The sequence below is a fragment of the Lagopus leucura genome, unplaced genomic scaffold (genome assembly GCF_019238085.1).
Source record: "Lagopus leucura isolate 7727_CA_CO unplaced genomic scaffold, USGS_WTPT01 Super-Scaffold_100030, whole genome shotgun sequence".
In the NCBI taxonomy this organism is placed as follows: Eukaryota; Metazoa; Chordata; class Aves; order Galliformes; family Phasianidae; genus Lagopus; species Lagopus leucura.
The window spans coordinates 5,555,983-5,581,363 of NW_024962281.1; the positions used below are offsets into that span (position 1 = coordinate 5,555,983).

Consider the following 25,381-nt stretch of genomic DNA (forward strand, 5'->3'; position numbering starts at 1 on the left):
GTTCACTTAGTAAGCAGCTGCTCCAGATTTTGCTTCCTCTCTGTTTTTTCAACATGCTGCCCTGTGTGTTACCTGTTGCAATGCAATACAGATTTTTTCCTGAGATGAGGATTATTCTTCTTTCATTTAGGCTCACTGAGGGAAATGACACATGGAAATGAAGCAGTCCTCCCCTTCTTCCCTATCTTCCCTCTAGAAGTGAATTGCCTACAAACATAAGTGCCGTTCCATGAGACTGCACTCCCTCGTGTCTCCTGATATTATTCCAATATTTCTTTGTCTGTACATACATCACTATCTATACCTTGTTTCCTTGCTGAGGCTGTAAATGGCTTGAGATAAAGCATCTTTCTGCTTTCAGCTTGCTGAAACCAAGCAATCCTGGTGCTTATAGTTCTCTCTGCTAACGTGTATTTTGTGTCCCTCCTTCCAGGGCATTCTTAAGGCTTTCCATAAAGATTAGAGGAGCACAGAGTTGTCAGCAGAACGTTACAGTGACAGATGATGTAGAGAAATCTGAGCCTGACTAGCTCTAATGGAGTCCCAGTGTAATGCAGCAGAGATGGAGTGCCCACACCAGTTCTGCATCAAGCAGAATTCCTCCAAGGGCTCCACAGCAGAGCCCCAAATCCACAGCCTTACAGGCTGAAACTGCTTCCGTCTTTTTCTGTCTCTGATTTCTGCAAGCATTGTGAATAAATCTCCTAGACTGGAAAAGAGAAAATGGGAAGGACAACAAAAATCCCCCTTATTGACAACAATAAACCCCTGTCCTCCTGTGAGTAAGGGAGGTGGGGGAGCAGAGATAACAATCAGCCAGGCTGCGTCCTGGAGCTCCCTGCTACAGGGACACATCCACATAAAGTTGCTGTTGCAAACTAATTGCCTTTGCTGACTCATTCACAGAATCATGCAGGCCACAGACTGTAATTATCGTGTCATAATTATCACTTCAACAGCACAAAGAGTGCACTCTTATCTGATATGATAAAATAGTTCAATTAATTTTAAACAGAAGGAAACACTGGTACATCCTTAGAGCCTGGCCACGAAGACAAAGCAAGCTGTCAGGACTAGATTATTGATTTCATGTTCTCTCCTGGCTTTATTAATTTTCGTTCATGCATTACAGTTACCATTTTTCATGCACTTAGGAAATTTTAATTTGCCATAGTACAGATGAAAAAGAGGAAGATTAGATATAAATTCAGGAGACAGTGATCACATAAAGAGAGGTAAACTATGGCTTAGTAGAAACTGTAAGTCCTGGCCTTAAGCAGTGATGGAGCAGCTGGTGGTAAGGCAGGGCCAGCCCAGGGGAGCTCAGCTGTTTGCAATACATCCAAATGACCTCATTTAAGGGTTAGCAGTAGAGGTGAGAGGATCTTGTTGGAGATCCCTATCTTCTGAGGCATTCCAAAAGTAAGTGATTTCTTCTCCTTTCTTTCTGTGGGTGATGTATTTGGGCTTATCTTTGTTTGTTGTGGCCTTGGTTTGTGTCCCCCAACTATTACTGCTGTGCTTTCCATCATGTTATAGCTTTACATATGGGTGATATTTATAGGAGAGGTATTGCTGGTTTAAGTAAGTAGAAATCTGGTCACACTGTGAAAACAGGTTGCGTGGTGGAAAGAATTGCTTAGTGTTGTTGGCAGCAGGACTTCTGCTCCTTACCAATCAAAAGAGATTGCCACAAAGTTAAAGCTTCTATCTGAAGCAAGGCTATCCTACAACAGAATAGAGCGAACATAAACTTTACTGGCATCCAAATTTTTTCACCACGATGGTTTTCAAAAGCAGTTTCCTTTGGGCTTGTTCCTGCTATGTGCTCTGTGGGCAATTGCTATGTGGCATGTCAGAGTGATTCTCTGCTAAGTTACCCAATCAGTCAATAGTTCTGTGTTTTAAACAACATGGTGAGCCCAGGAATCTCCCAGAACCTCTAGTATATGTGGCTGTAGTAAACTGATTCTTTTAGCATCTGCAAACTTTCCAAAGAGTGTATTGTGTTGCCATGGTTGCAAGACATTTCACTATTCCAGAACTATAGCCTGTCAGTGCTGCTCAAAAAAATAATAGAAAAGTCTGAAGTAAACAGTTGAGAAAGAAATTGGGGTTAAAGTGTTAAGATTAGGGTTAAATTTAGGGTCAACGATTCTCCTGCTTCCTAATGAGAAAGGCAGGAAAAGCCTTGCAGGTGGAAAGCTGTATTTAACAAGCACAGCAACCAGAAGATCCTAGGATATACCAGCAGTGCAGCACCCACAGCTCCAGCAGAGAAGTGCTGTGCATTAAGTGGGGTTCTGTTAAAGTGTGTATCCACCATGTGGGGGTAGCCCAGGTTTCTTCAGAACCCAAACCCTAAGCTGCATTCCTCTGCTGGGCTGGAAATCTCCAAGGGTATCTGAGTGGAGGAATCCTTGGAAGTTCTGAAGAAAAAAGGTGGATGTGGAACTTAGGGATGTGGGTTAGAGAGCAGAGCTGGATCAACTGTTGGATGAGATGAATGTATGAAAAGGGTTTGTTGTGGTGTAGTTAAGAGATTTTATATGTGAAACCCAAAGAAACTTCTGTGGCGTCTACATCAATCAGAGGGCTTCCAGCAGAGCCAAATTATATGAGAATTGAGGGTAAACTAGGGTTGGCCACAGAAGGTTTGGTCCTGCCCTGAGTTTGTAGTGTCTTTTCTTCAATACCTCTGAAGTTGAGCATAAACCACTCAGATGCCTGTGGCAGGCTCTGCTAATCAGGGTCTCAGCAGGGCTTGGAACAATGAGCCCCAGGAACTCCAGCATTTCCTTTAGAGTGTAATGAACTTCACAGTGGCTTGTTGTCCCCTAGCATTCTCAGTCTTCGCCTCAATGCCTCATAATCTTCATTGCAATTATCCTCATAGGGTAGCTTATGTGGGCTTTCTTTCTGTCTCTGTAGCGAGGCTGTTCAGATACCCTGTCACACATCTAAAGTTTACTTTGAACAATTCAGGTCTGAATGACTCAGATGAGCACACCTGAACTTCTGTAACACAGAGTCTTTGACTGAATTTCTCAGAGCTCCAGCGGTTTATTATTTTCCCTATCCTATAGGGGTAGCTAGAAATCTGCTTCAAAAACATATGAGCAAGTTATACACTTCCCTTTGAAATCTGAACTAAGCTTTGGGATGAAGCAGTCAACAAAACACAAAAGATTTATCTGAGGTGCTCATCCCAGATCTTTCTGCTGATGGAGAATCATGTTGTGCAATGCTACACACGTTGGCAGTAATTCCTCGTCATTCTTCCCTTGAGGGGGAAGCTGACAAACAGCAAGGCCAAGAGCTGCCTTCAGCTATAACACAAGCGTGTAGTTTGAGGCTGCATGGATGCCTGCCAGACATACAGCCAAAGGCACTGAAATTCAATGTGGCTGATTTTCAGATTGTACGAATTTTGGATTGCCAGAAAGGTAAAAATATCCCAGTGCTTTTTAGTTTGTACTGCGACTTCTCCAAGTTTAGATTAGAAGGCAATATCTGGTAAGATCCAGGAAAGCAAACAACTTCAAAAAGCAACTTAGGGGTTCTGCCCCTTGGCCACTTCAGCAGCCAGGCTTTGCGTCCAGTATATGGCTGCATGTTGCACTTTTTCCTTGTAATACAAGCTCGGGAAAACTGAACTCTGCCCTCTGTCAACCAACATCTTTTTTACTGTGTATCCTGTGTTAGAGGCAAAGAAAAAAGATTGTATGGTGTGACATAGAATAGTAGGTCTAAAGGTAGTTCTTGTAAGAAAGCACAGTGAGTAGGGCTTGCCCTTCTCCAGGACGATGTCAAACATCTATTGACAAACCTACCAAATCTTTGTATGCAGTGTGAAGAGGGAATTACTGAGTTTTACTTCTTTTTGGCTAGTTAGAGAATCGGGTGCTACAAAGAGACAGGAGGGCACTGTGGTGTTAGCCTGACCATGGAGCTATTTGCCTTAGCATTAGTTCTGGTAAGACAAGAGAAGACCCAGGTAGATCAGAGTCCTCCCCGATGCTCTTTCACAACACACCACTTCCCACTCTCTTCTGTGAGGTACAACACCTCGTGGACCACTGAACTTCCTCTACTGCCATGCAATCCATTGCCATGTGACAGTGGCCACACAACCACCACTGAGTATTGCTGTAGGAAAATCAATACCACAAAATACTTCATCCCAGTTCTTCTGCTAGCTGCTTGCTCCAATGGTATGAGGAAGGGTGGCCTCCACAGAACTGCTCCTTAATTCAGCTTCATTAAATCAGGTACAAGGGATCACTGATCGCCAGATCTACTGGAGGAAGATAATCCACTGGGAACAGATCTGGTGCTCAGTACTAAACTATTTGACTCTTCGCCTCAGACAACTGCAGGCTGACAGCTACTGGTTATAGCTGAGCCACAGCAAGGACCAAATACAAAAAATATTCTGGAATAAAGCCTAAGGGTCTGGTTCAAAAAAAAAAAAATGATCCAACAGCCACTGTAGCAGCTACGCTGGGGCTCAGTATGTCAGGAGTTGATTCATAGAGGTTGGGGCTAATTCAATTACTGAACTACATGAGGTAAACTAAGGGTGCCACTGCACCCAGGAGACCATGGAATTCGGTTCACATGTAGTAACTAGCTCATGGTTGCCAGTTCAGAGTTAGCTGAGAATCTCTATTCAGAAGCAGAAGTCACCATTGTTTTCTTTCTCTCCTCTTTTTCTCCTCCTCGTCCACTCCATACAGAGTGCATTGTTCATTTTCTCTTCATAGGTGTTGCACACCATGAGTTATGTGACCATTTCATACCCAGGGGAGTGGGTGACTCTTTGTGCAAGTTTTGATCACTGAGACTGTCTGCTTCTCGAAGAACAAATGGCATCCATACTTAGCAGAAAAACCTAAATCACACTAATTTGATGTAATTCTAAGGACCCAATCAAAACCCAGTAGTGAAAGCAGCAAGCAGAGTAAATATTATGCTTAAATGTAGGAGTCCACCCAATCAATTATTCCTCAGCACATCACTTCCAAAGAGTGAACATCACTTAATATAGTAAGAGCACTTTCAAAGCAATTTATATTTTCATGAAAAAAATGACACTTTTTTTTCTGAAAGCAAGGATCTAAAATGCATTTATGTATTTATGCATGCTTCACTTACATAAAAAGTGCTTAGCATACTCGATGTTAATAGCAAAGCTTCCCCTGACTACACTGATGTATATATTTTTGACACACATGCACAAGTCAGGTAGAGCATTTGCATACCAAGCAGGGAGTTTGAGCTCCAGCTTTCTGGGGCAGAAAGTGCTTTTAATTGGTTGTGATGCATGGAACAGAGAGCCTGACAGTGCTAATCGGAAGTTAACAAGCAGGAAGGATTTGTTCTTTGAAAGCTGAGATTTCCGAGTAACCGTTCGTACTTAATCCACTTTGAGATAAGGAGGGGAAGGAGGATTTCAACTGGACTTTGGTGACCTCTTCAAAAGATTGTCAGGCATGTTTTTGCTCTCCCAGCAAGACAGGCATAGCTGTGGCCTCATCAGTTACACAGGCATAGGGAACAGACTGCACAAAAGCAAAAGTGGGAATGAAGTTTCATCCCGTTTCTCCAAGCTGACATGTTTTGCTGGATGACCGCCAGCTGCATGCCAATGCCTCTCTGCGTATTGTTTGGGATTTGCTGCTTTCAGCACAAAGTGAATGGTAATGGAAGCTTTCAGTGTGTTTGAAGATTAATTTCACATAATCGCAACAAAGCTGAAGTCAACAAGCTGAATTTAATTACTAGCCTGACAGCTGGGAGGCAATTAATGCCCTTAAACTTTTGAGAGCTCCCTTGCTTGTATTTTCCCCTTGTCTTATTCCTACTAATTAGAAATATGCTTCAGGGTACAGCTGACCATGGTGTTAAATTAGCACCTTGTCATCAGAACCACAAAAACTCCCTGTTAGACATCAGCTCTTTCACCAGATCAAGAATCAAGGCCATCTCTGAATGGTATGAGCCAAAGAGTTCTGCTAACCTGTCTGTCTTATGGTATCAGCTCCCACCATATTCATCCTCTGGGGCACGTAACTAAAGGAATATCCCATTTTGACAGCAGCAGAGATTCTTTTTATCGCTTTAAAACCTTTCAGAATTCTGCATTGAGTAGAAAAGAGCAAAAAAAAAGCTTTGCGAAAGGAAATTAATGTGCCAGCAATTTAGATAAGCATTTAAAGAACTTTTCCTGTTACGTTTAGTGTATCCCATCTGAAAGGAGTGGGGTTACGTATCTCCAGGGACTCTAAGCACGGAAATGTTCCCAGTTGTAATGGCATCGTTAAGAGCGAGCTGTACACTACATGCAGCTTCAAGGCCATTACATTTTACTCCAAAACTAAGACAAATCTGCTGATTCAGCATGCAGCAATTTGGAATTTAATCTCTAGAGAAAATTCTAATGTTTAGGTTCATTGTGAATCTGGCAAAAAAAAAAAAAAACCTGTTACTTTCACATGATCAGTGATTTCTATGCTATTTTGGTGTTCTCAGCATTTCACATATTAAATGCCTTATTTTAATTTATTGAGCTGATGTAAATATCTTTTAATTTCTGCATTAAACTGTGTTTTCCTACTGCAGCACCTTCCCTAGAGCACTTAAAATTGCCTACTGCTGATGAGCAAAGCACCACATTGCTGAGGCAGAGGAGTTCATGATATACATCTGTATTTACACTCGGTGCACTCCCTTACAGAGCCCAAAGAAGGCCCTGAGGAAACTTCACAAAATGCATCCCCCACAGGACAATGCAGTTTATCACTTTGTTGAAGAGATTGAGATGCTGGGATAGGGATAGCAACCTGATGGAGTTGTGGGTTCACTGCAGGGGAGCTGGACCAGTTAACCTTTATAGTTCCCTTCCAACCCAAATGATTCTATGATTATCAGAGGCAGACTACTTCAGCCACAGAATATACTTTCCATTTTCTTCCATGGGGGGGGAAAAAGAAAAGCAGTTCCCCGCACAATTACACTTGTGAAATTGCTGAGCAATGGGAAAAATCCATATTTTTAAGGGCTCAGGTCAGGATAAGTTTAGATATTTTTGGAAAACTATCTTAACTGTACTACTAGGAGGTCAGTGGAGTTGACTGATGGGTCTATGACTTCTTTCCTGGTTGCGTTGGTGGAGAGAAAAATCTTTGTTGCTGGCAATCCCATTTATTTCTGTGTGCACTCAGCCTGCTTGCTGCCAGCCGTGCAGAATCTGGAAAGCAAACTCTGCCCAATAGTTCTGCTTTATGTCTGCATTTCGGTGAGTGCTGGTAATTAATGATCTGTTGGTAAATTAACACCGTACATGTCAATTGACTGTGGTAATGAAGTTAGAGTCATCTTTATGGTTTATTAGTATAATAATAAACCACACTCAGCATGTAATAATGGCATACAGTTAAATTAAAGACTTGCTGATGCCTTATAAACCATTCTGAGAAACATTCTTGCAGCAATCAGTAATAGTCTTCCCATGCACAGGCTTTCCTTTGTATTCTGTGGATACAGCTTTGTCAATATATTTTTTTTCTATTACTCTTGACCAACAAAGCAGGTCAGATAGCAGAAAAACAAATTGACTGGAACATTTACTTCAAGTTGAACTAATTTTTAAACACTTTGAGTGTAAAATAAGCCTTGGCTCCTTCAGAATGCGTCTGTTCTGTTTTCACAAAATATAACACTAGAGTTGTTCATCGCTTTCCTCTCAGACAGAGCCACCAGCTGAATATTACAGTGTTTCTTAACACTTGGCAACTTGAATTGCCTATGCAGCATTTTAAAAAATGAATGGAGGCTAAATCTGTCCTCCCAAGTCAACCAGGTTGACTGGCAGAGTCCTGTGACCAGCTTTCACAACCAGCTTCCCTCAAACTTTCTACTTCACATGCGTCTCTGAGGTCCTCCTTGTATGGAGAGAAGCCTGGCCTGATTCCTACCTCCTTCAATAATCTGATCCCAAAACTGGCAAAGTGCTCATATGAAATCTGAGTTCTGTACTCTGCACCTAGAAGCCCAAACCACCCAGTGAAGCTTGGCACCAAAGTACTCTCAGATCTGCTTTATAGCCTCTACTGTAAAATAGGAACGTTATTTCTCTTCTGCAAGAATAGCAAGAGCTCTGCTTTATTCAGCACTGCAATAAAGGATTCATGCTGCGAGTGATCAGGCTCTGAGAGAAGCCTCTAATGGCATCTGTACGCTGAATTTAACAACAGACAAAAATATCTAGAACTCTCCAGACTTCTGCCTGTAGGATGCCAAAGCAATGTTTAGGGAAGCTGTTATTTTCCAGAAAAGCTGCTTCTTCCTCTCCCCCAGGCTCCCAGTGTACCTAACTGGCCACTAGATGACATCCCAGGCCTCTCCAAGTGCCCATTTACAACACTAAGTTGACACTACTTGCCCTCCATCCAATATTAGATCTGATTGTTTTCAGGTGAGCTGTGTGTTTTTTTTTCCTCATTCTGTCTGATAGAATGAATATAGTTCTCTTTCATATCTTTGTCTTGTTTTCTTAAACTGGAAACTCATTAGGCAATGGTTAAATCTGGTGGGAGGCTTAACTGTAGGCTGAGCTATTACCCTCATGTCTGAGACAAGATTTTCCTAGATAAAATACAGCCATGATGCTGCTGTCAGTGTGTACAACGTGCTGCCCCAACAGAAGCAATGAGTCTGATACAGAGGAAACCTCTTAAGTCAATGGCAGTGATTTATTTATTTTTTTCCTGAATCAAACAAAACAGTCTCATTGCACTGCCGTGGGTGTGCTGATGGGCCCAAAGGGATATGTGGGGCTGGAATGCTGTGTTGATGAAAGTTGTGATTCAAAGAGGAGAGGTGAAAAGAGTCCCTGAGAAGCCCCTGAGATTTATTTTCCTTTTATAAAAGCTAGACTACAATCAAGAACAAGGTGATCACTGCCTTCTCCTGAAAAGTCATTAGAGGAGGCGGTCAACCCATAAGAATATGTCATAACTTCAGAAATATGTACAAACTTCACTGCAAGGAGGCTCAGTTGTGGCTGTGAGGAGCTTCAGAACTTCTCTCCATTGATTGCCATGGGACATTCGTCTTTCTAAAGCCATGCTTCAGGTGCTGTGTGGTAGGTCCATTTTGCTGTCAACTCTGCCTTCATTTTTATCCCTTAAAAAAGCTTAATTGACACTACACATGTTCCTTGCAGCAGAAAGATTTCTTCCTTGTGAGCACTTCTATAACATTACCCTCTTTAAGACTGCACCTTTGAGGAGCTTACTGTCTTCTTGAGGTCTCCAGATTAACAGCCTTCAGGCTGACAGTGTTTTCCAGCCACCTCTGACACAGTCATTTCCTTGAATTGGCAAATTCCCCTCTCCTCTCCACTGTTCATACAAGAAGTTTTTTGAGCAATATAAATAAACACCTGACAGATTCTGCTGAAGCTGAATATCCTCACAGGGGAATAAAGAAGTCAGCAGGGAGAGCAAGCAGTGGTGTCCTGCTGCTATGAGACCGTCTGGTTTAATTTTCATTCATCTGCTCATAGCTGGTCACTTCCATGCCCAGCTTCAAAACGCTAATTCAGACTTTCTCATTAATTAATGAGCTTTGCCCGGTGGGAATCTGCTTACTGGGGGATGTCTGTGTGCCTGAGATGAGCAGCTTTTCTAGAAGTCAAATATTCTCAGCGAGAGATGCTCAGCAAACTCAAAAGTGTGCACATGCACTAATTAATATGTAATAAATACACCTACTAATGCCAGGGTTTAAAGATGGGCTCGTAAATGCTGACTGGACTCAAAGAGCTGTAACAGCTCCTAATGAGCAATTATGAGCAATGACTTTGTTTAGTGTTTTAGAAAATTTCTGTCTAGTGATGGTGTGAAATAAAGGCTTGCAGGAACAAATGGAGTAGCTCATACTACAGCTCTCCTCTAACAGCCCTGGGAATGATTTTGTAGCCATTTCACTAAGGGCTTTTTGTGGCTTGTCCCTGCCCTGGCTTCAATGACTAATGGAACAGCATTTCAGAGGTCTATTAATCACCACTAGATAACAACATTTTTCCTTCATTTGCAGGATGGGGAGAATTTGAGCTGCATTATGTTATGGTTCAAATAATCTTCTAATGCCAAGAGGTAACCCAAACTCTTTCACTCTCTTTCCATAGAAATCACTGTCACGCCCTCTCTGACCTTTATAAAAATAAAGAAGCTGCTGATGCTACTCTCTGTTCATTTCAGAACACAGATAGTCATACTAAAATGTTGTGGAGAGCATCCATTTCTCCTCATTTTTAGAGCAGGCTCTTCAAGGTGTTCAGGAACATCACACCAGAAAGCTGTGTGACTTCTGCTCTAAGCATAGAAAGTAAGTAGTATCCCAGGACAGGCGAAGGGATTAGAGGATCTCGAGGGATCCTTGTAAGCATAAATCTATAGGGCTGTGTCTAGAGCAGAACTGAATGTTCAGAGGGTGTGAATGTAGAAGGTGTGTTGGCTCAGGAATGCAGACTACAAGTGGACAAATTCACGTTCTAATGAAAGGTGCATCAGGAACCTCAGTCTCAGATTCTGCTCCAGTTGCAGTAGAAACCAAGGTTGAAATCCAAAAAACAAAACAAAACAAAAAACCCAACTTCAGGTTATTTTGGCACGTGTTGGTTTTCTCTGCCAAGGGAAGGGCATCATTCTGGGGCTGGCCAAAGGTTGTGATGTAGTTGAGGTGTGGTTGGCAAGAGCCACGTGGATGGATTTACTCTTTCCTAATACTGCTAATGCCTACTGTCCAGAGAAGTGTTTCTGCTGGAGGATTAACACATGTAGATATTATGCCTGGCAAAATTCAGGAAGTAGAACTATCTCTCATAGATGCTTTTCATTCAAAGTCTTCAGAATTCTCTTGCAAATGTGTATGAAAACCTGATTCCTTCTGTCCAGTCTAATTCACTACAGCAGTTCACATTTGTTTGGGTACAGCTTAATAAAACACATGCTGTGTTTGAGAGACCAAACATCTTTTGACCACAAAACACTCATTTGGAAGGATGCTTTCACTAGCTTTTTTATTTCCCCTGAAGGCCACTTTCCCAGTATGGCTCTAATAGAAACAGAGAGTGCACAAATACCATATGAAAGGTTGGGCTCCAAACTTTGGCTGTATCTTCACCGAGCAGAAGCAGTTTGCCATCCTCTGCTTAATGAGCACATGATGGCCAAGTGACCTGAGCTGTGTGAGGGGCTGGTGATCAATCTGTGTGGTATTTAGACCTGGGGCAGTGATGCATTCTTTTTGCTTCCCAGAGGATGTTTTTCCAGCTTTTGGTAGCAGTTGAGAATCACTGACTGCATCAGCTATTTGCAGTCTGGCAACAGAAACTCATTGACTGAATTTTCATAGAGTTTCATGTTAGAAGCATTACACAGGCTTGTTTTGCAGTATGAGAGATTCAGGTGCATATGAACAGGAGAAGTGATGCTGGTCTGTGCCTAGCCAACTTTTAAAGGAGAAAGAGTGAACAGCTTGGAAGTTGCTTCTCATCACCAGGCAATGGAGATTCCCATAATGGCAGCCAGGCTCAGCTCCGGCTGTAAATCATTTCTTGATTACTATATCCAGTGAGAGCTTTTCTACTTGGGTTACTGATGATGATAAAGTAGGTTGTTAACGATGAGCCAAGACAAAGCAAGTGATCTTAATAGTTGAAATGTTATCCTCTCTAAAGAAGTAATAATAATAATGCCATATTATTGAGCCTTTCTAGTCTGAAGGCATCTGTCTGCCTAAGACTGATAGGGCAGAGTGCATTTGAATTTCTTCTGCAGGAAGGAAATGATAAAGCTTTATAATTGCTCTCTTTTTTTTTTTTTTTTTCCCCCCTTCTTTGTTCCTTGGGCATGCCAATAACTTCTTTTCTTTTTTGTTTTTTTTTCTTGTTGCTTTTTTAAACTCTCTCTCTGCATGGGGGCTCAGTGCTACACAACACTGCCCTGTTACTAGAGATTGGCTAACTCGACATAAATGGGGGGTGACCACAAATTCACACAGGTATTTTTATATCAGAAATAATAATAATCAAACAGTCTTAGCAAAAGTATATCTTTCTATTCTTGCTTTGTGTTTCCATTGTGTTGTACTAAGGAACATGTTTCAGTGGGGAAATGGTGGTGGTAGGTGGATGGTTGGACTGGATGATCTTGGAGGTCTTTTCCAGCTTTGGTGATTCTATGATTTTTATCCATTTTTTTTGTGAGAATCCACATCAGAAAGTCCACACCAAACTGTGCTAAGCAAGGACCAAACACTGATGTGCCCATCTATGAAAAAAGCACCAGAAACACTTCCTTTTCTTTTCAAAGGTGCAGAAGAGATGCAGCCTCCTTAGGCTTCAGTAGGCTCCCTGATTTTCAGCATGTCACAAAAAATACAGAAAACACTGGTAAATATGACTTATGCTTATGGGTTATCTAATAGCATCTGAAATAGCAAAAAAGGATTTTTAACCTTAGGCCTGAAATGATACTGCAGGGTTTGATAACATTGCGCTCTGAAGCAGAGCAACACTGATTCCTTACTCAGGCATAGATTTTGGATGACTCAGGAGGTGGAACACATCTAATCTCCAGGTCAGCAGATTTGGATCCCAAATTCTCCTAAGTCAGGCAGCAACACAAAATGTAGTCCTAACCAGTTTGATTTGGAAGGGATAACTTGCTTATCAAGCTTTGTGCCTGCCTGCAATATGTTTATTCATATTTTTATTTTTATATGGTCAGCTATTGCTCTATAGACACAAACCTGCAGTATCAGAGACAAGGCTGAACTATTCATGTGAGAGCATGATTAAAATGCTGATTGGGCTGTACCCAAAAAGATGTTGCCTGGATCTTTACAAAAGAAAGGGTTAGGCTGATGTTAATATGTGCATCTGCTTATCCAGCATCTAATTTGATCTGCTTTGGAACTTAGCACAGCCTCCATCATCAGACAGAGTGACTTTTGTTTAATCAACTCCTACCGCTTAATAAATGGGTGTGATTAGCATACAAGCAGAGAATTTGATGTGCAGCCTGCCCGGTGTTAGTGGAGGACATGACTTTATGGGACTTCTCTCTACTTTTCTCCCTTCCCCAAAATGTGAATTTTCCCATATGCTAAGCATAATGTCCAAGCTACTACTGATTAGCTTACTGTTAATAAGTCATTTCGGAATTGCTATACTTACAAGGGAACAAACCAACCCTAGAACACTATTATATTTGATTATAAAATATATGTATTTTGCCTCCTTCATGATAACAACCAAAGTGCCCTCATGTCTGCCCCAGTCAGAGGTTTCTGAGGGTTGGGATTTGAATAAATGTGCCTCTCTCTCTTCCAGGTCTCTCCTTTTCTCTGAACTACTATGTCATAGGAATGTGCTGGTAAGCAAAAAGTCAGCCATGCTTGCTGGAGTTGCTGTATGTTGCCCACTGCACAGAATTGTTCAGTTATTAATTATCACATGCCTATTAATTATCACCTGCATAATTAAGATTATATGATTATTCTTTCAAGTCATTAGTGGATGTTAAGGGTAGAGGTGTCTATATAGTTAGGTGATACTGAAAAAAATGAATGGATGTACCAGAATACAGAAGGCTCTGAGAACTTCCATAGACCATAACAGAGTTCATGCAGCTGTAACCCAAGCTGGCTGTTTGTGTTAAGGATATCCTAGATTATTTTTGGTTTAGTTTGTACCAGTAGAACCACATTCTTCATTGCTGTTCTTAAACCAAGTGAAATTCTTGTGATCTTTGTATGTTTCTTGTGATTCCACTGTGTCCCAAGACTTTAACACTGGTCGTTGGGCATGGTTCACACAACTAATTCTCAGCAGAGGCTTTTAAAAACCACTATTTTTCCCATCCAGTGCTGACAAAATAACATGCTGTTTCCAAACCCTGGAGGCAGCTGTCTGTGTCTGAGGAAAGGCTCTCAAAATGAATTTGACAGCTGCACTTCTTCTGGAAGAAGTCACTCATGCAAAGTTATTATTCCTGCTCATGGATTCTTATCTTCCAAGACCAGAGCAGAATTTACTTCAAACTCAGTTCAACTCTCCTGCAAGGCTTTTTGGAACTGCTTCTCCCACATGCCTGCCTTTCTGGAACTGCTTTTAGATTCCTTTAACTAAAGTGCGTATTGTAAAGATGTGTTATTGTTGCTCTTCACTTCCCCCTCCTACATGCATGAAATCCTAACATGCAATCAAGCAGCCAACCCCAGGACCACTATGCTTAATGCTCTCCTAGTGTGTCTTGTTAGGAAGTATAGATGCCAGAGTGTTATCTAGGTGCCTTATACAGTAAGTATTTCTGTCCCTGGAGACAAATTGCATCAACGCCCCAGCAGCAGAAGAGGTTGCACAGCAGGGACACACGAGGGGAAACTCTGTCCAACACCAGCACAGTGTTCTGCACTACTTGACATGCCAAACTTCTTTTATTCTAAAGCAGTATTGAAAAACCTTCCATGCGGTGAACTAATCAATGCTTCGTTTATCTATTGCATCTTGAAAAGGTGTAGAACTGAGTTAACTATGCCAACATTTTCAGTACAGGAGTATTAATATAAACTCAACTCATTTCTTTCAAATCCTATTGTGCTTAACAACTAGAAATAACAGCTTGCCTCCTTCCTGTACAGTAGAAGCAAGGAAATAGTAGGGCCTTTAGAAGGAGAACCTGAATGCAAGCCAGTCATCTTCCTTCAGGTTTCCTGCTGGCTCTCGTCTCCAATTACAAAGAAATAATTCACTATCCAAGCTATTTCTACAGTATTTCAAACTGGGCACTGAAGTATCAAAAATTATTGTTAGCCTGTCATGCTCAAGAGAAGTGAAATAAGGAGGAGATAATAGAAAGACAGAAATGACCCAGATCAGTGAGATGTTCTTTATGGTTTATCACAAAGGAGTTTCTCAAGAGACCTTCATGTCATGCCCCGTGAACACATACACACAGCACAAGCCAGAAAGATAACGAGGGAGGGAAAACTGCAGTTTGTATCAGCAGGAGTGCCAGTTTCTTTCATGACATTTATTCCCATAAAAATGTTTTCCTTTATATCTCAATGTGCACAGCCATACTTTCTCCTCTAGATGACACTGTGTCTGCTCAGAATCCAGAGCTGGAGTACCAGAAGCCCTTCCGCACTGGAAAAGTCATGTGGAAGAAAATTGCACCAGCGTCTGCACAGACTATTCCTGTCTCCTGTGATTTCTGTACCATTTGGAGTGGCTTGCTTAGACCACTGAATCTCAATATCTCGGCAGCAGCTAGGGTTGTGCATGTAAAATGCTCATGGTGTGAGCAAAGTTGTAGGAATGATTTGTGTGTGTATGTATACCCAGTTCCACCTTGGTTTATCTGACTCTCTTTACAAACATTATGAAGCCAAAGGCTTCAAGGCAATCTGCAGCCCTGGGCAAATCTGTTTACCAATGGGTAAAATCCAGTGCAGGAGCACTGACAAGGTAAAAGAGTAAAACAGACTGAATCTAGACACTGCAAAGAGCCCGATACTTAGATTTCCAGCTGCCTGCATGCACTCACTGTATCCCTCCAAGGGAGAGAGGTTTCACTGGGGAAAAAGATTTGGGGAGTTAGATATGCATCTGAACTACCCTGGTTTCCCCAGGGTTCTCCCCATTTGTTGTGAAGTAATTTGGATCAGTTTGAAGTTTGTGACAGTTCAAATGTAGGAATAGTACAAACAGATTCATTAGCAACAAAGCAGGAAACAAATGCGGATGGTTATAAGGGAATGAACAGAAATACTTTTAGTCTGTACCTTGAAAGTTGCCAGCAGACTCAGAAGCTCGTAACTATAAGAAAATAAAGACTAATTTTTCTTCTTAAAGAAGAAAAGACTAAAGTCTTCCTAAAGACTAACTTTTCTTCTGCAGCTGTTTCACCAGCTTCAGGGTAAAATTTTACACTCTTTCCCAGATAAGATGGCTCCAAAGGATCAAGTCAGAATATGGATGATAGGCACCTAATTTAATGGCATCAAGAACTGGGGATACTGTCCTGCTGATATCATTGACCACCCATTGATTGTGAGTGACTGACAACGAAGATAGACCATGGGGCTCACCCAAGCAGGGAATGAGGAGTTAACACGTGTCCAAGCTTCAAGTGCAGTTATTGTCTTCAGAAACGTAGAGAGGCTCCTCCCAAAGAGGGGTGAAGATGAACTCTGTGGAAGGTTGCTTGGTGACTCATCTCTCTCCCAACAAAAAGAAAGGCACAGCTCAAAATTGATCCCTCTTTCCTCCTCTGTTTGTTCAGAAGATGGAAGAGTGAGATTCCGTAGCTTGCTCTGAACATGGGCTGTCAGTTTCACGTTGCGGTGTCAGAAGGCCAACATCAGCCCAGGTCTTTACAAAATGACTCTCAGTTTTGCTCTGTGTAATGAATAAACAAACCTTCCTCTGTAAGAGGAATTGAATTAATTTGGATTTATTTGCCTAGGTATAGACATTGCAGATGTTTTAATTTAGGCAGTTTGTACTGTCAAAGCGGCTTGGCTGGCTTAGCCTTCAATTTCTGTTCATGCAGGCAGAATTCAGAGTGGCTGCTGCAGGTTTTTTGACCATGGGAAGGGCAAATCCTGCTGAATATCATCAGAGAAAAAGAAGTTAAATGAAGTTTAACTGAAGTACGTGGAGTGGTTGCTATAGCAAAAGTGATGGAAGCCTCTTTGCTTTAGCTGTTGAGAGCAAGGCTAACAAACGCATGTGATACATTACTCCTAAGAACATTTCCGCACCTTCCACATCACTGAGATGAATGTGTCCTCTAATTTCCACTTTCCTCATCAAGAAATGAATTGAGAGAGGAAGGAAATACTGGGAAAGAAAACACCCCTTCTGATAATGGACACCGATCTTCCAGACCTCAGGGAATGAGGTTGTGGATTGTAAGGGAGCAGACACAAGATGCCTCCCTCCAGCTGAGTGCAGTGACCCAAAGAAATGCTCTTTATTTTGGCCTCGGAATCCTACTGCTTGCCAATAGATGTGCTGACCCAACCTCTTGGAAAATCTGTCTTCATTTTCCTGCCTTAGTGAGCACAGCAATCCCAGGAGTGAACGTTGTTAATTTACAATTTTCCATCGAATATTGAGTTTGTTCCATCAGGTCTCACTCTTTTCTGATGCGTTTCTTCTGGCATTAGCTGATATTCCAGGGAGGGCTTTTGTCCCTCATTTGTTTATGTCCTATGAGGGTAAAAAATAAGGGCAAAGAAAAAAAGTGTTTGTTTTCAATATTCCTTCACTTCCTCAAGGATTTTATTTTCTCATACCAAACCCCATGAAGACTCTGGTTTGTGAGTGAGTAACAGCTTGTTCTCTGTCCTCTCATCATCCACCCCCACGACTGCTCCTGCCTGCATCTCAGTGCCATACCATCCTCACATCCATGGGTGGGTGTGCTAGAGCTTCTACAGATCAGCAATAATTGGAAAAAACAAACTGTGGTTTTGCCTGGGTCAATCCCTGCTTGGGGAGAGCACGCTGCAGATGATGTAGAGGGGTGAAAAAAGGTCTCTTAAATCACAGAGCACCAGCTACAGTTACCCATATCACACGATGTTTTTGCAAATCATTTTCTTTTCATCTTATAAATTGATATTCATTTTACATGTTACCTCCATTTCTAATAAACACACTGCAGACTGATGCTGCCCTGTGTGTAAACACACAGATGGTTTCTTCCTTCCCTTGTTGCAGCTGTTTTCCAAGGCTAGTGTGTTCTGGGCTTCCACTGAGGATCCCATGATGACACTTCCAATCAATAATATATTTTTGAGGAAAATAAGTTGCCCAAATGTGTGGAGCCAGTTCTCTTGTAAAGCTCCCTCCTTGCTTTTGTCAGTCATTGCTTCTTAGCAACATATCTTTTGCCCTATAACAATTTTAGCCTGTAAGACCTGCATCTGAGCTCCCATTCTTTTTCACCCTATCTCCACAGAACACTAGAAACCAAAACTGGACTTGAGTTTTCTTCTTTCAAAGGCTTTCTTTTGCCTTCACTGATTTCTCTCTTGCCATTTTTATTCTGTTACTACAGCAACCTTGTGTTTCTTGCTTTGGCAGAGTTGACATGTTAGCATGGGGACACACACAAGGCCTCTCTAATCAGCACTTATGTGGTCTAAAACATTTAGCTCATCTGCTCAGAAGACTTACTAAAATGTTCAACCCATATGCTGTGGGAAGCTCAAGTGAAACTGGAGCCAATATTTTCCCACTTGGTTTCCTGTCATGCAGCCTGACCAAAGCCTCTCAGCAACACACAGCAATGGTGTGTCTCTGCCATAAGGCAGAACCCTCTCTTGTATGTGGTCTTTGGACACATTTAAAAGCATGTCAGATCAGTCTTCTGCAGTGACTGTTGGATAAAATGCTCTGCTGACATTTGCCTTTTGGAGTGCTAAAAGCTAGAAAAGTTATATGAGTGCAACACTAGAAATTCAGGGGAACATCTTTCAGAATCTTTCATCCTCAGATGCTTGAAGGGAGACATCTGCAGCAGCAAGTTTCCACAGAGCTGAAACAAGGAATGGGGCAGGCCTCAGACCCCAGTACCTCAAAGGAACCATTTACACTGGTTGACAAGATGGAACTTCCTTGTCCTGCTGCTTAGCACCTAATGGTCTGAAGATCTGTGTCACTTGCTTGGTTTCATTTTGATCTACTTTGTTGCTCTTGTAGATCCCAGAGGAATCATCACCATTTCTTTAATTCCCTCTGCATTCTCTGATACCATTCAGCCTGCCAGTAACTGTTTTATGTTACCTAGGTCTGCATCTTTCCTGAGGGAGCTGAAGGCAGTGGTGATTTTGCAAGATGTATAGCTCCATCGTCTGCCTATTTGTAGCCATATCCATATCTACAAGAAGCTGTATGTGTATCTATATAGTTCATTCACAAAAGCATTCTTCTACAGCTTACTATAAGTGTTGCATTAATAAAAAAAAAGAAAAATGAAGCTTTCTGTTATCTTCACTCAGCAGTTCTCCAGTCCTTCTTAGCTATAACCATGGAAAACATTAGGAAGTAGAAGACAGTTCCACACTTATTTGCCCTCCAGCTTCTCAGCAGCACGCATGCCCTTGAAACAGGAGTTGGGAGGTGGAGAGGCTGTTTGGTGAAATTTGGCACATGGAAGATGGATGAGCACAATTTACAAAGGTAACTGCAGCATGAGGATGAACAGCAAACAAAAATACCTTCAAGCCACCTGTCTGGGTAATCACTAATTGGTGAAGGCATCTCTGAAAGGTTTTATCATGCAAAGCTTTGCTTGCTCATCTCAACTGATGTAGCTGATGGGTATTTGTAGTCAAATCCCCTTCACGATGATCCTGTTTAGAAACCAAGTTTCTGCTAAAGAGTCAGTCCCCCCCCATTACTGGTGCAGTTTACTTCTTTAAGCAGCACTGGGGATTACTGAGGTATTAAGGAAAGTGCTGTGACATTGAATTGTATTTCTTCTGCAAGAGGATGTCAGCACGTAGTTGTCCTCCATGGAGGTCGTGACAAGGAATCTGTGATTTTTGTGAAGGATTTTTGTGTTTGTTAATGTGGTGCTGTTTTACTTTAGTTTTATAATGAGTAAAGAAAAAATTCTAGTGTCACTGTCTATATCAGGGACATTAAAGGTGTTTTAAAGCACTACAAACACCTTTAAAATGCAGACCTCATACTATAGATAAAACTTCTACTTAGAGAAGAGATGCTTTGATGCCTTAGATGCATTTGTTTATTTGTTTTAGAGGAGAGAAAAGAATGGCGTGTTTTACTGATACAGCTATTAACCATCAAGATTGCCCAAAGGCATCAGCAGGTTCATTTAAAATGTAAATGAGTCTTGCCAACATTCAGTCGTTCGGATTCTGCAGGCTGCTATTATGTGAAATTGGATGGGGCCCTCATGGCACAACTGAACAGTTACGTTTGCCTCCCTCTTCCACCCAATTACGACCAGTGTGAATGGCTACTCATATGGACCTGGGAGCTTCGCTCCAGATTAGAAGAGTTGCTTTATTATAGGAGACAGGGACAATTAACTGAGACCCTGTGCTGTTACCAAATCATCTCCTTGGGAAATACCATTTAGCATTGCAAACGGCAAGTGTGCATTTATTCATGTCCTTCCTACACGCTTTTGGGAAGGACCATTCTCTTGAATTAACACTTGGAGACTAGCAGCTAAAAACAAGCATAAGCCACAAAATGCAGTTGGACTAAGAAAGGCTTTTCTTTTTAATTCTTAAGCACAGCATGTCCTGAGCTTAAATGGAGATGAATTCACTCGAGAGAACCCTCCCCAACAACACCCTGGCAAAATACTTGGAATAACAGCTGAAGGAATACTTTTTGCCTAAGAGTGATTTTGCATTAGGGGCACGTTAAAGATGTACATTATCACTTCTTAGAGTTTTCTGATGTTTTTGATCCATAAAGGAAGGCTTGGGAGGCATGTCGCCCACTTAAAGGGCGAGTCGTGCAGGCATGGATCATTCTCATCTCCCAGAGAAGGGTGGTGGAAAATTAAGAGCTCTGTTGAGCAATGAATGTCAGGGTGTTGCCACTGGGATTTGTTTTGAGGTGGAACAAAACACAGTACCATCACCGTTGGTTTGGAAATTCGTGATGGCAGAACTACCAACAAATGAGCAAGTGATGTGTAAGCAGCAGCACAGAACACCCAGAGTGGGAAAGTTTGTGGAAAGGAGACTAAAAGAACCAGAAAGAATAGCTGAGGAGAACTTGTTTAACAAACCAATATATAAAAATGTATTTTTGTGAGTTAGAAACAGCAATGTGCTTTTCATGATGATGATGATGATTAGCCCCATGCAGTTTTGCAAATGTATCTAGACCGGAGAATGCTCAGAGTTTCACAGAGCTTAATTGTGCGTGACTGTGCACACACACAAGGGATCTGCAAGCTCAACTCATAGCTGTGCTTAGCAGAGAAACTTTAACTGCACAGTTTTAGCAGAAATGCTAAGTCACAACCTGAGCAGTGATTGAGCACCTGGTGGGAAGGCAGGGCCAGCAAAGGGGAGCTCAGGTGCATGCAATGTAATGCACCTGAGTGACTGGAAGAGGTGAAGCCAGGATCCACCCCTTCCCTGGCCTCATTTAAGAGTTGGCAGTGGAGGTGATGCTGTCTTGCTGGAGGTCCCTGCTTACTTGAGGCCTTCCGAAGGTAAGCAGTTTTTCTTCCTTTCTTACTTTGTCCAGGGTTGCTGCATTTGGACTTGTTCTTATTTGCTGTAGCCTGGGTTTGTGCCACCCTGCTAATATTGCTGTATTTTTCATCACGTTATGGCATTACAACAGTGTTGAAGTGTTTATGTTGTTCTGTTGAGGAGAAAAGGTTTGTTATCTGGCAACAACTTTCTGCACTATATGCGTAGAAGTAAATGAATAGTAACAAAAATGAACCAGTACAGAAATGCTAAAGAAATCTTAATTTCTGTTTCTATATCAGTCCTTCAATTAGTGCTGTATATTATGGTATGCAGTCCAGCCATTGGATAGGATGTATGTCTCTATTAAACATAAGCACTTGGGGAACACGTTTCTGTGTGTCTAGAATGGAGCCATGATCCGCATGTAATTAAAATAAAGCATAAAAAGGACTAATAAGAATCTTTTCCTCTGATTCTGATCCTCTAAAAGGAGCTCACCATTCTCTTTTAAAAACAATGCCGGTTATCTTAATGAAACTATTAGCATTACATAATTTAAAGATTTGTGTTTAAATTAAGAAGGAAAAAAAAAAAACCCACTCTTGGGACACGTTCAAAGCTTGAAAAAATAAGAAAGCAGAGTAACGGGTAGGAAAAATTTAATTTCTCTTTTAATAAGAGTTTTTTAAGGAGAGAGAGAAGGGGTTTTGTACTTCTGATGTACATGGATCTTGAGTTGAGCTAGGTGCATTGCTGTGTGCGAGCTCTGTTTCTTTTGGAGTGGGAAGCTGGCTGGGATGGAGTCATCTTGACAACCAGTAGCATGTTGTAGATGTCACAGGATCTCCATCATCAACCATACTCTGATTTATTGTTACTGAAGCCTTCCATGTAAGGGACAGAATAATCTATGCATTCAATGCAGACACATCAGGTTCATTTAAAAAATAAATAAATACATGTGATGTTGGCAGTGCCTGAAGCGAAGCTGATCTTATCTCACAACTTCTGATTTGGAATTGCAAAACTGTCCCTGGCAATGCTTTATGTCTCTGCTTTGCTGAATAGTGGAACAAAAAAGAAGAAAATTGGTAGGAGTGAAGCTTATGGCAAAAGAACGGAGAGGATGCGTTACACACTTGTAAAAAATGTGTCTGCCACAGCAGGGCAAAATATGCTGAATTACACTTGAAATCCACGCAGAACTTCTGCTACTCCACATTTCTATTATAAGCCCAGCTCTTGTTGAATTTCATATCCTGAGTTTTGTGCTGATCTTAGGTAGGCGTCTAGACAGTTCAGCTCTTCACGCTGATGGGCTTGTTGAAACTGCCTTCCTGTAGCTTGCCTTTCTGATGTTAAGTTAGGGCGTGCAGAAAGGGCACCAAATAACCCAGAGCCTTGAGTCCTTTAGTCCTTCAGAGGGTTATCAGCCTTGTCCTGGTGTGGAGATGGCAAATGGGGATTTCCTCCAAGCAGGGAAATGAAAGGGAAGCTTTCAATGTAGACACGTTGGTGTCTTCCATTTCTTTCAGCATGGGATGTTACCTTGATCCAATCCAGGAGGCTTTTAGTCACTTCAAGAAGCAAGTTATTGTTTGAGGTACCTTTTCCTGATTCTAGAGAAGTCCATCTTTTTCAGGATGTTCACGGCTGAAGTTTTCGTATGTAATGAAGTGTATGCATGCATTGCCTAGAGGCAAGCTCTGCACACCATATTGCATAACCTCCCTCATTTCTGAGAGCTTGTGGGGTGTGCCTGGCAGCCTCCTTTCTCCTATCACTTCAGTTTCTGCCTCTGCTTCCCTGCACACCCTGAGAGGTGCCATGGGGTATGATCTGCACAGAGCAGAGGGAAGGAATCCAAGTGTTGCAGCCTTGTCTGGTGGCTCCATGAAATAAAACCTACAGCATGGCTGGCTCCTGTATGGCAGGACGTCTCTCAGTATGTTCTCATAGTGTGGCTGACATTTGATTTCTTTTATTAACAAAACAGGGAAACTAGTGCAGAATTAACACAGGAGAAAGATTAGATTACTGAGCAAACGTGCCTTGGTGATAGGACTGGGAACTGGGCTCTGCTGTGCTGTATGGATGGAATGGATTATTCCTCTCCATGTCTGCTTTCTAGTTTGTACTGCCAAGAATTTTAACAGCCCCTCTGTAGAGGATGTGCTGATATTTCTACGCTAGGAAAAGGCACTGAGATCTCGAGATGAGCAAGGCAGAGAGAGCACTGATGACATACAGAGCCAAGCTGCTCGTATTTCTCTGTGGTAAGCGGATTCCTTTCAAGCTTAAATTATCACCCCGTGTTTTATACTCACAGAAAGTTCTGGGGCAGCACGTATAGGAACACCCTGTAGAAACGTGGTTGGCTTTGCCGTTGGGTTGGGGAATCACCAGATGGCGCTAATAGAAACTGTGCTCAAACCTTCCTTTTTTTAGGAAATTAAAGCTTGAAAAAGGTTTATTTGTGAAATTGTGACTCAGTTCCTTTGGTAAGAAGTATTTGCATCAGCCAGAACTTGTTCAGTGGTTGAATAGAATAATTCCTCTAATTCAGGGCTAGTGTTCAGAGTCTGCATGCGCACCAGCCAGAGGAAAAACAGTGTTGTGTAATGAATCGCTTGCGATAGCTTTTACTGTTCCTGTTAGCTTCATTTCAGCTTTAATCAATATTAGTTTGGATTTGTTAGGCTGTGTGGAAAAATCCTGCGGTCTGTTCTTGATTTGTATCAGAGTGCAATGGTTATTAAAGTGAATAAGAAGTTTGCCCAAGTGGGAACCATGAAATAGGTTGAAGATTTAGAGATCTGAATTTATCACACTTCCTCACTGCTCTACAAACAGATTGACTTCCCCTTGCAACCCTTCCTGCAGAGAAGTTTGCTCATTTTGGAAGCTGGAGAAGTTCATTTTCAAGTAGGTTAAGCCAAAAGGTGCCAAAAATGCATTTTTCCCCCAGTCTATTATTGTATCTTACACTGTAAGTGAGAAGTAGCTTCACCAAGGAATTGATTTCTTGCAAAAGAAGCTGAAGCCATGGCTGGAAGATGATTTTTATAACAGATGCAGCCCTTCAGCAGGGATTCTCAGCTTCTTTCGCTGCTGGATAGAAGCAGGTCTTGAGTTCAATCCTTCTATTTAAATATTTCATTAAGGGCAGGCATGTTTCCTACTTGCCTCTTAGGGCTCCAGCTTTCAATTTCCAACTTATCCGAAATCCATCTTCTTTTCATTTTCAAAAGAGTTCTTCTATTGTTTTCCATTTTGCCTATCAACTCCCAGAGACAAACAATACTGTAAACCCCAATAACTGATCTGGAGGTTACTTCAGAACTGAGCACTCAAGCCTCAGTTACAGCTCTCTGGGAAAAGGAAAAATTAAAACCTGTTCCAGATTGAAGTTCAGTTACAGCAAGGATCCTCTTAACATCCATACAGGGTACTCTGTGGTGACACCTACAGATGCCTAATTTCCATTCAGCTTCTGCACTTTTGTGTATATATTTTAGAGTAATAGAACTGTTTGAGTTGGAAGGGACCCTTAAAGGTCGGCTGGTCCAACCCCCCAGCAATGAAGTAGGACACCCACAGCTCCATCGCATGTATATATTGTATATACACAGATGGGAACCTCAGCTCAGGAGGTTTTATCTGAATTTTGAACACCTAGAAGTTCAGGAGGAAAAATATCTTGGTTCAAGATGAGGCAAGGTGTGTGTTTTGTTTTTTTTTTCCCCATACAACCAAGTGAAAAGGTTTTCGTCTCTTCAAGTCACTCTGTGTTGAAGGGAAAGCCGAAACAAAACACCAGCCAAAAAGAATACCCCAGCAATCTGCTGTGTTGTGCTCCTCTTATTTATATTTTCACAGGCTCTTTTAAAGGTCTAGTTTTCATTCCGTTCTGGAATGGAGACAAATATTGAAATCTCCTTCTCTCCCCTCCCCCCCATGATTGTTTCACCTACCTCTATTTCTTACACATTCAGATTGTTTCCTTTGACTTTTTCCATTAAACTATTTCCCTCCCTCATGCACTCCCCATTCTCCACACTCAGTTGACATTTTGCTCCAGGCCTGAGTTAAGTTTCAG

General features: G+C 41.7%; 1 long non-coding RNA gene across 3 annotated transcripts; it reads left to right on the forward strand.

Annotated features, from left to right (window-relative positions):
- Positions 1 to 1,398: 1,398 nt before the first annotated feature.
- LOC122185690 lies at positions 1,399 to 16,448 on the forward strand. Of its 3 annotated transcripts, none has more exons than XR_006180948.1 (6): positions 1,399 to 1,422; positions 8,939 to 9,148; positions 10,105 to 10,163; positions 12,384 to 12,463; positions 13,406 to 13,448; positions 16,020 to 16,448. It is a non-coding gene; the product is annotated as an uncharacterized LOC122185690 (long non-coding RNA). The 3 variants fall into 3 exon arrangements; XR_006180947.1 differs by lacking the exon at positions 16,020 to 16,448 and adding an exon at positions 15,170 to 15,906; XR_006180949.1 differs by lacking the exon at positions 16,020 to 16,448 and adding an exon at positions 15,170 to 15,906 and having other exon boundaries at positions 8,939 to 9,138.
- Positions 16,449 to 25,381: the final 8,933 nt, after the last annotated feature.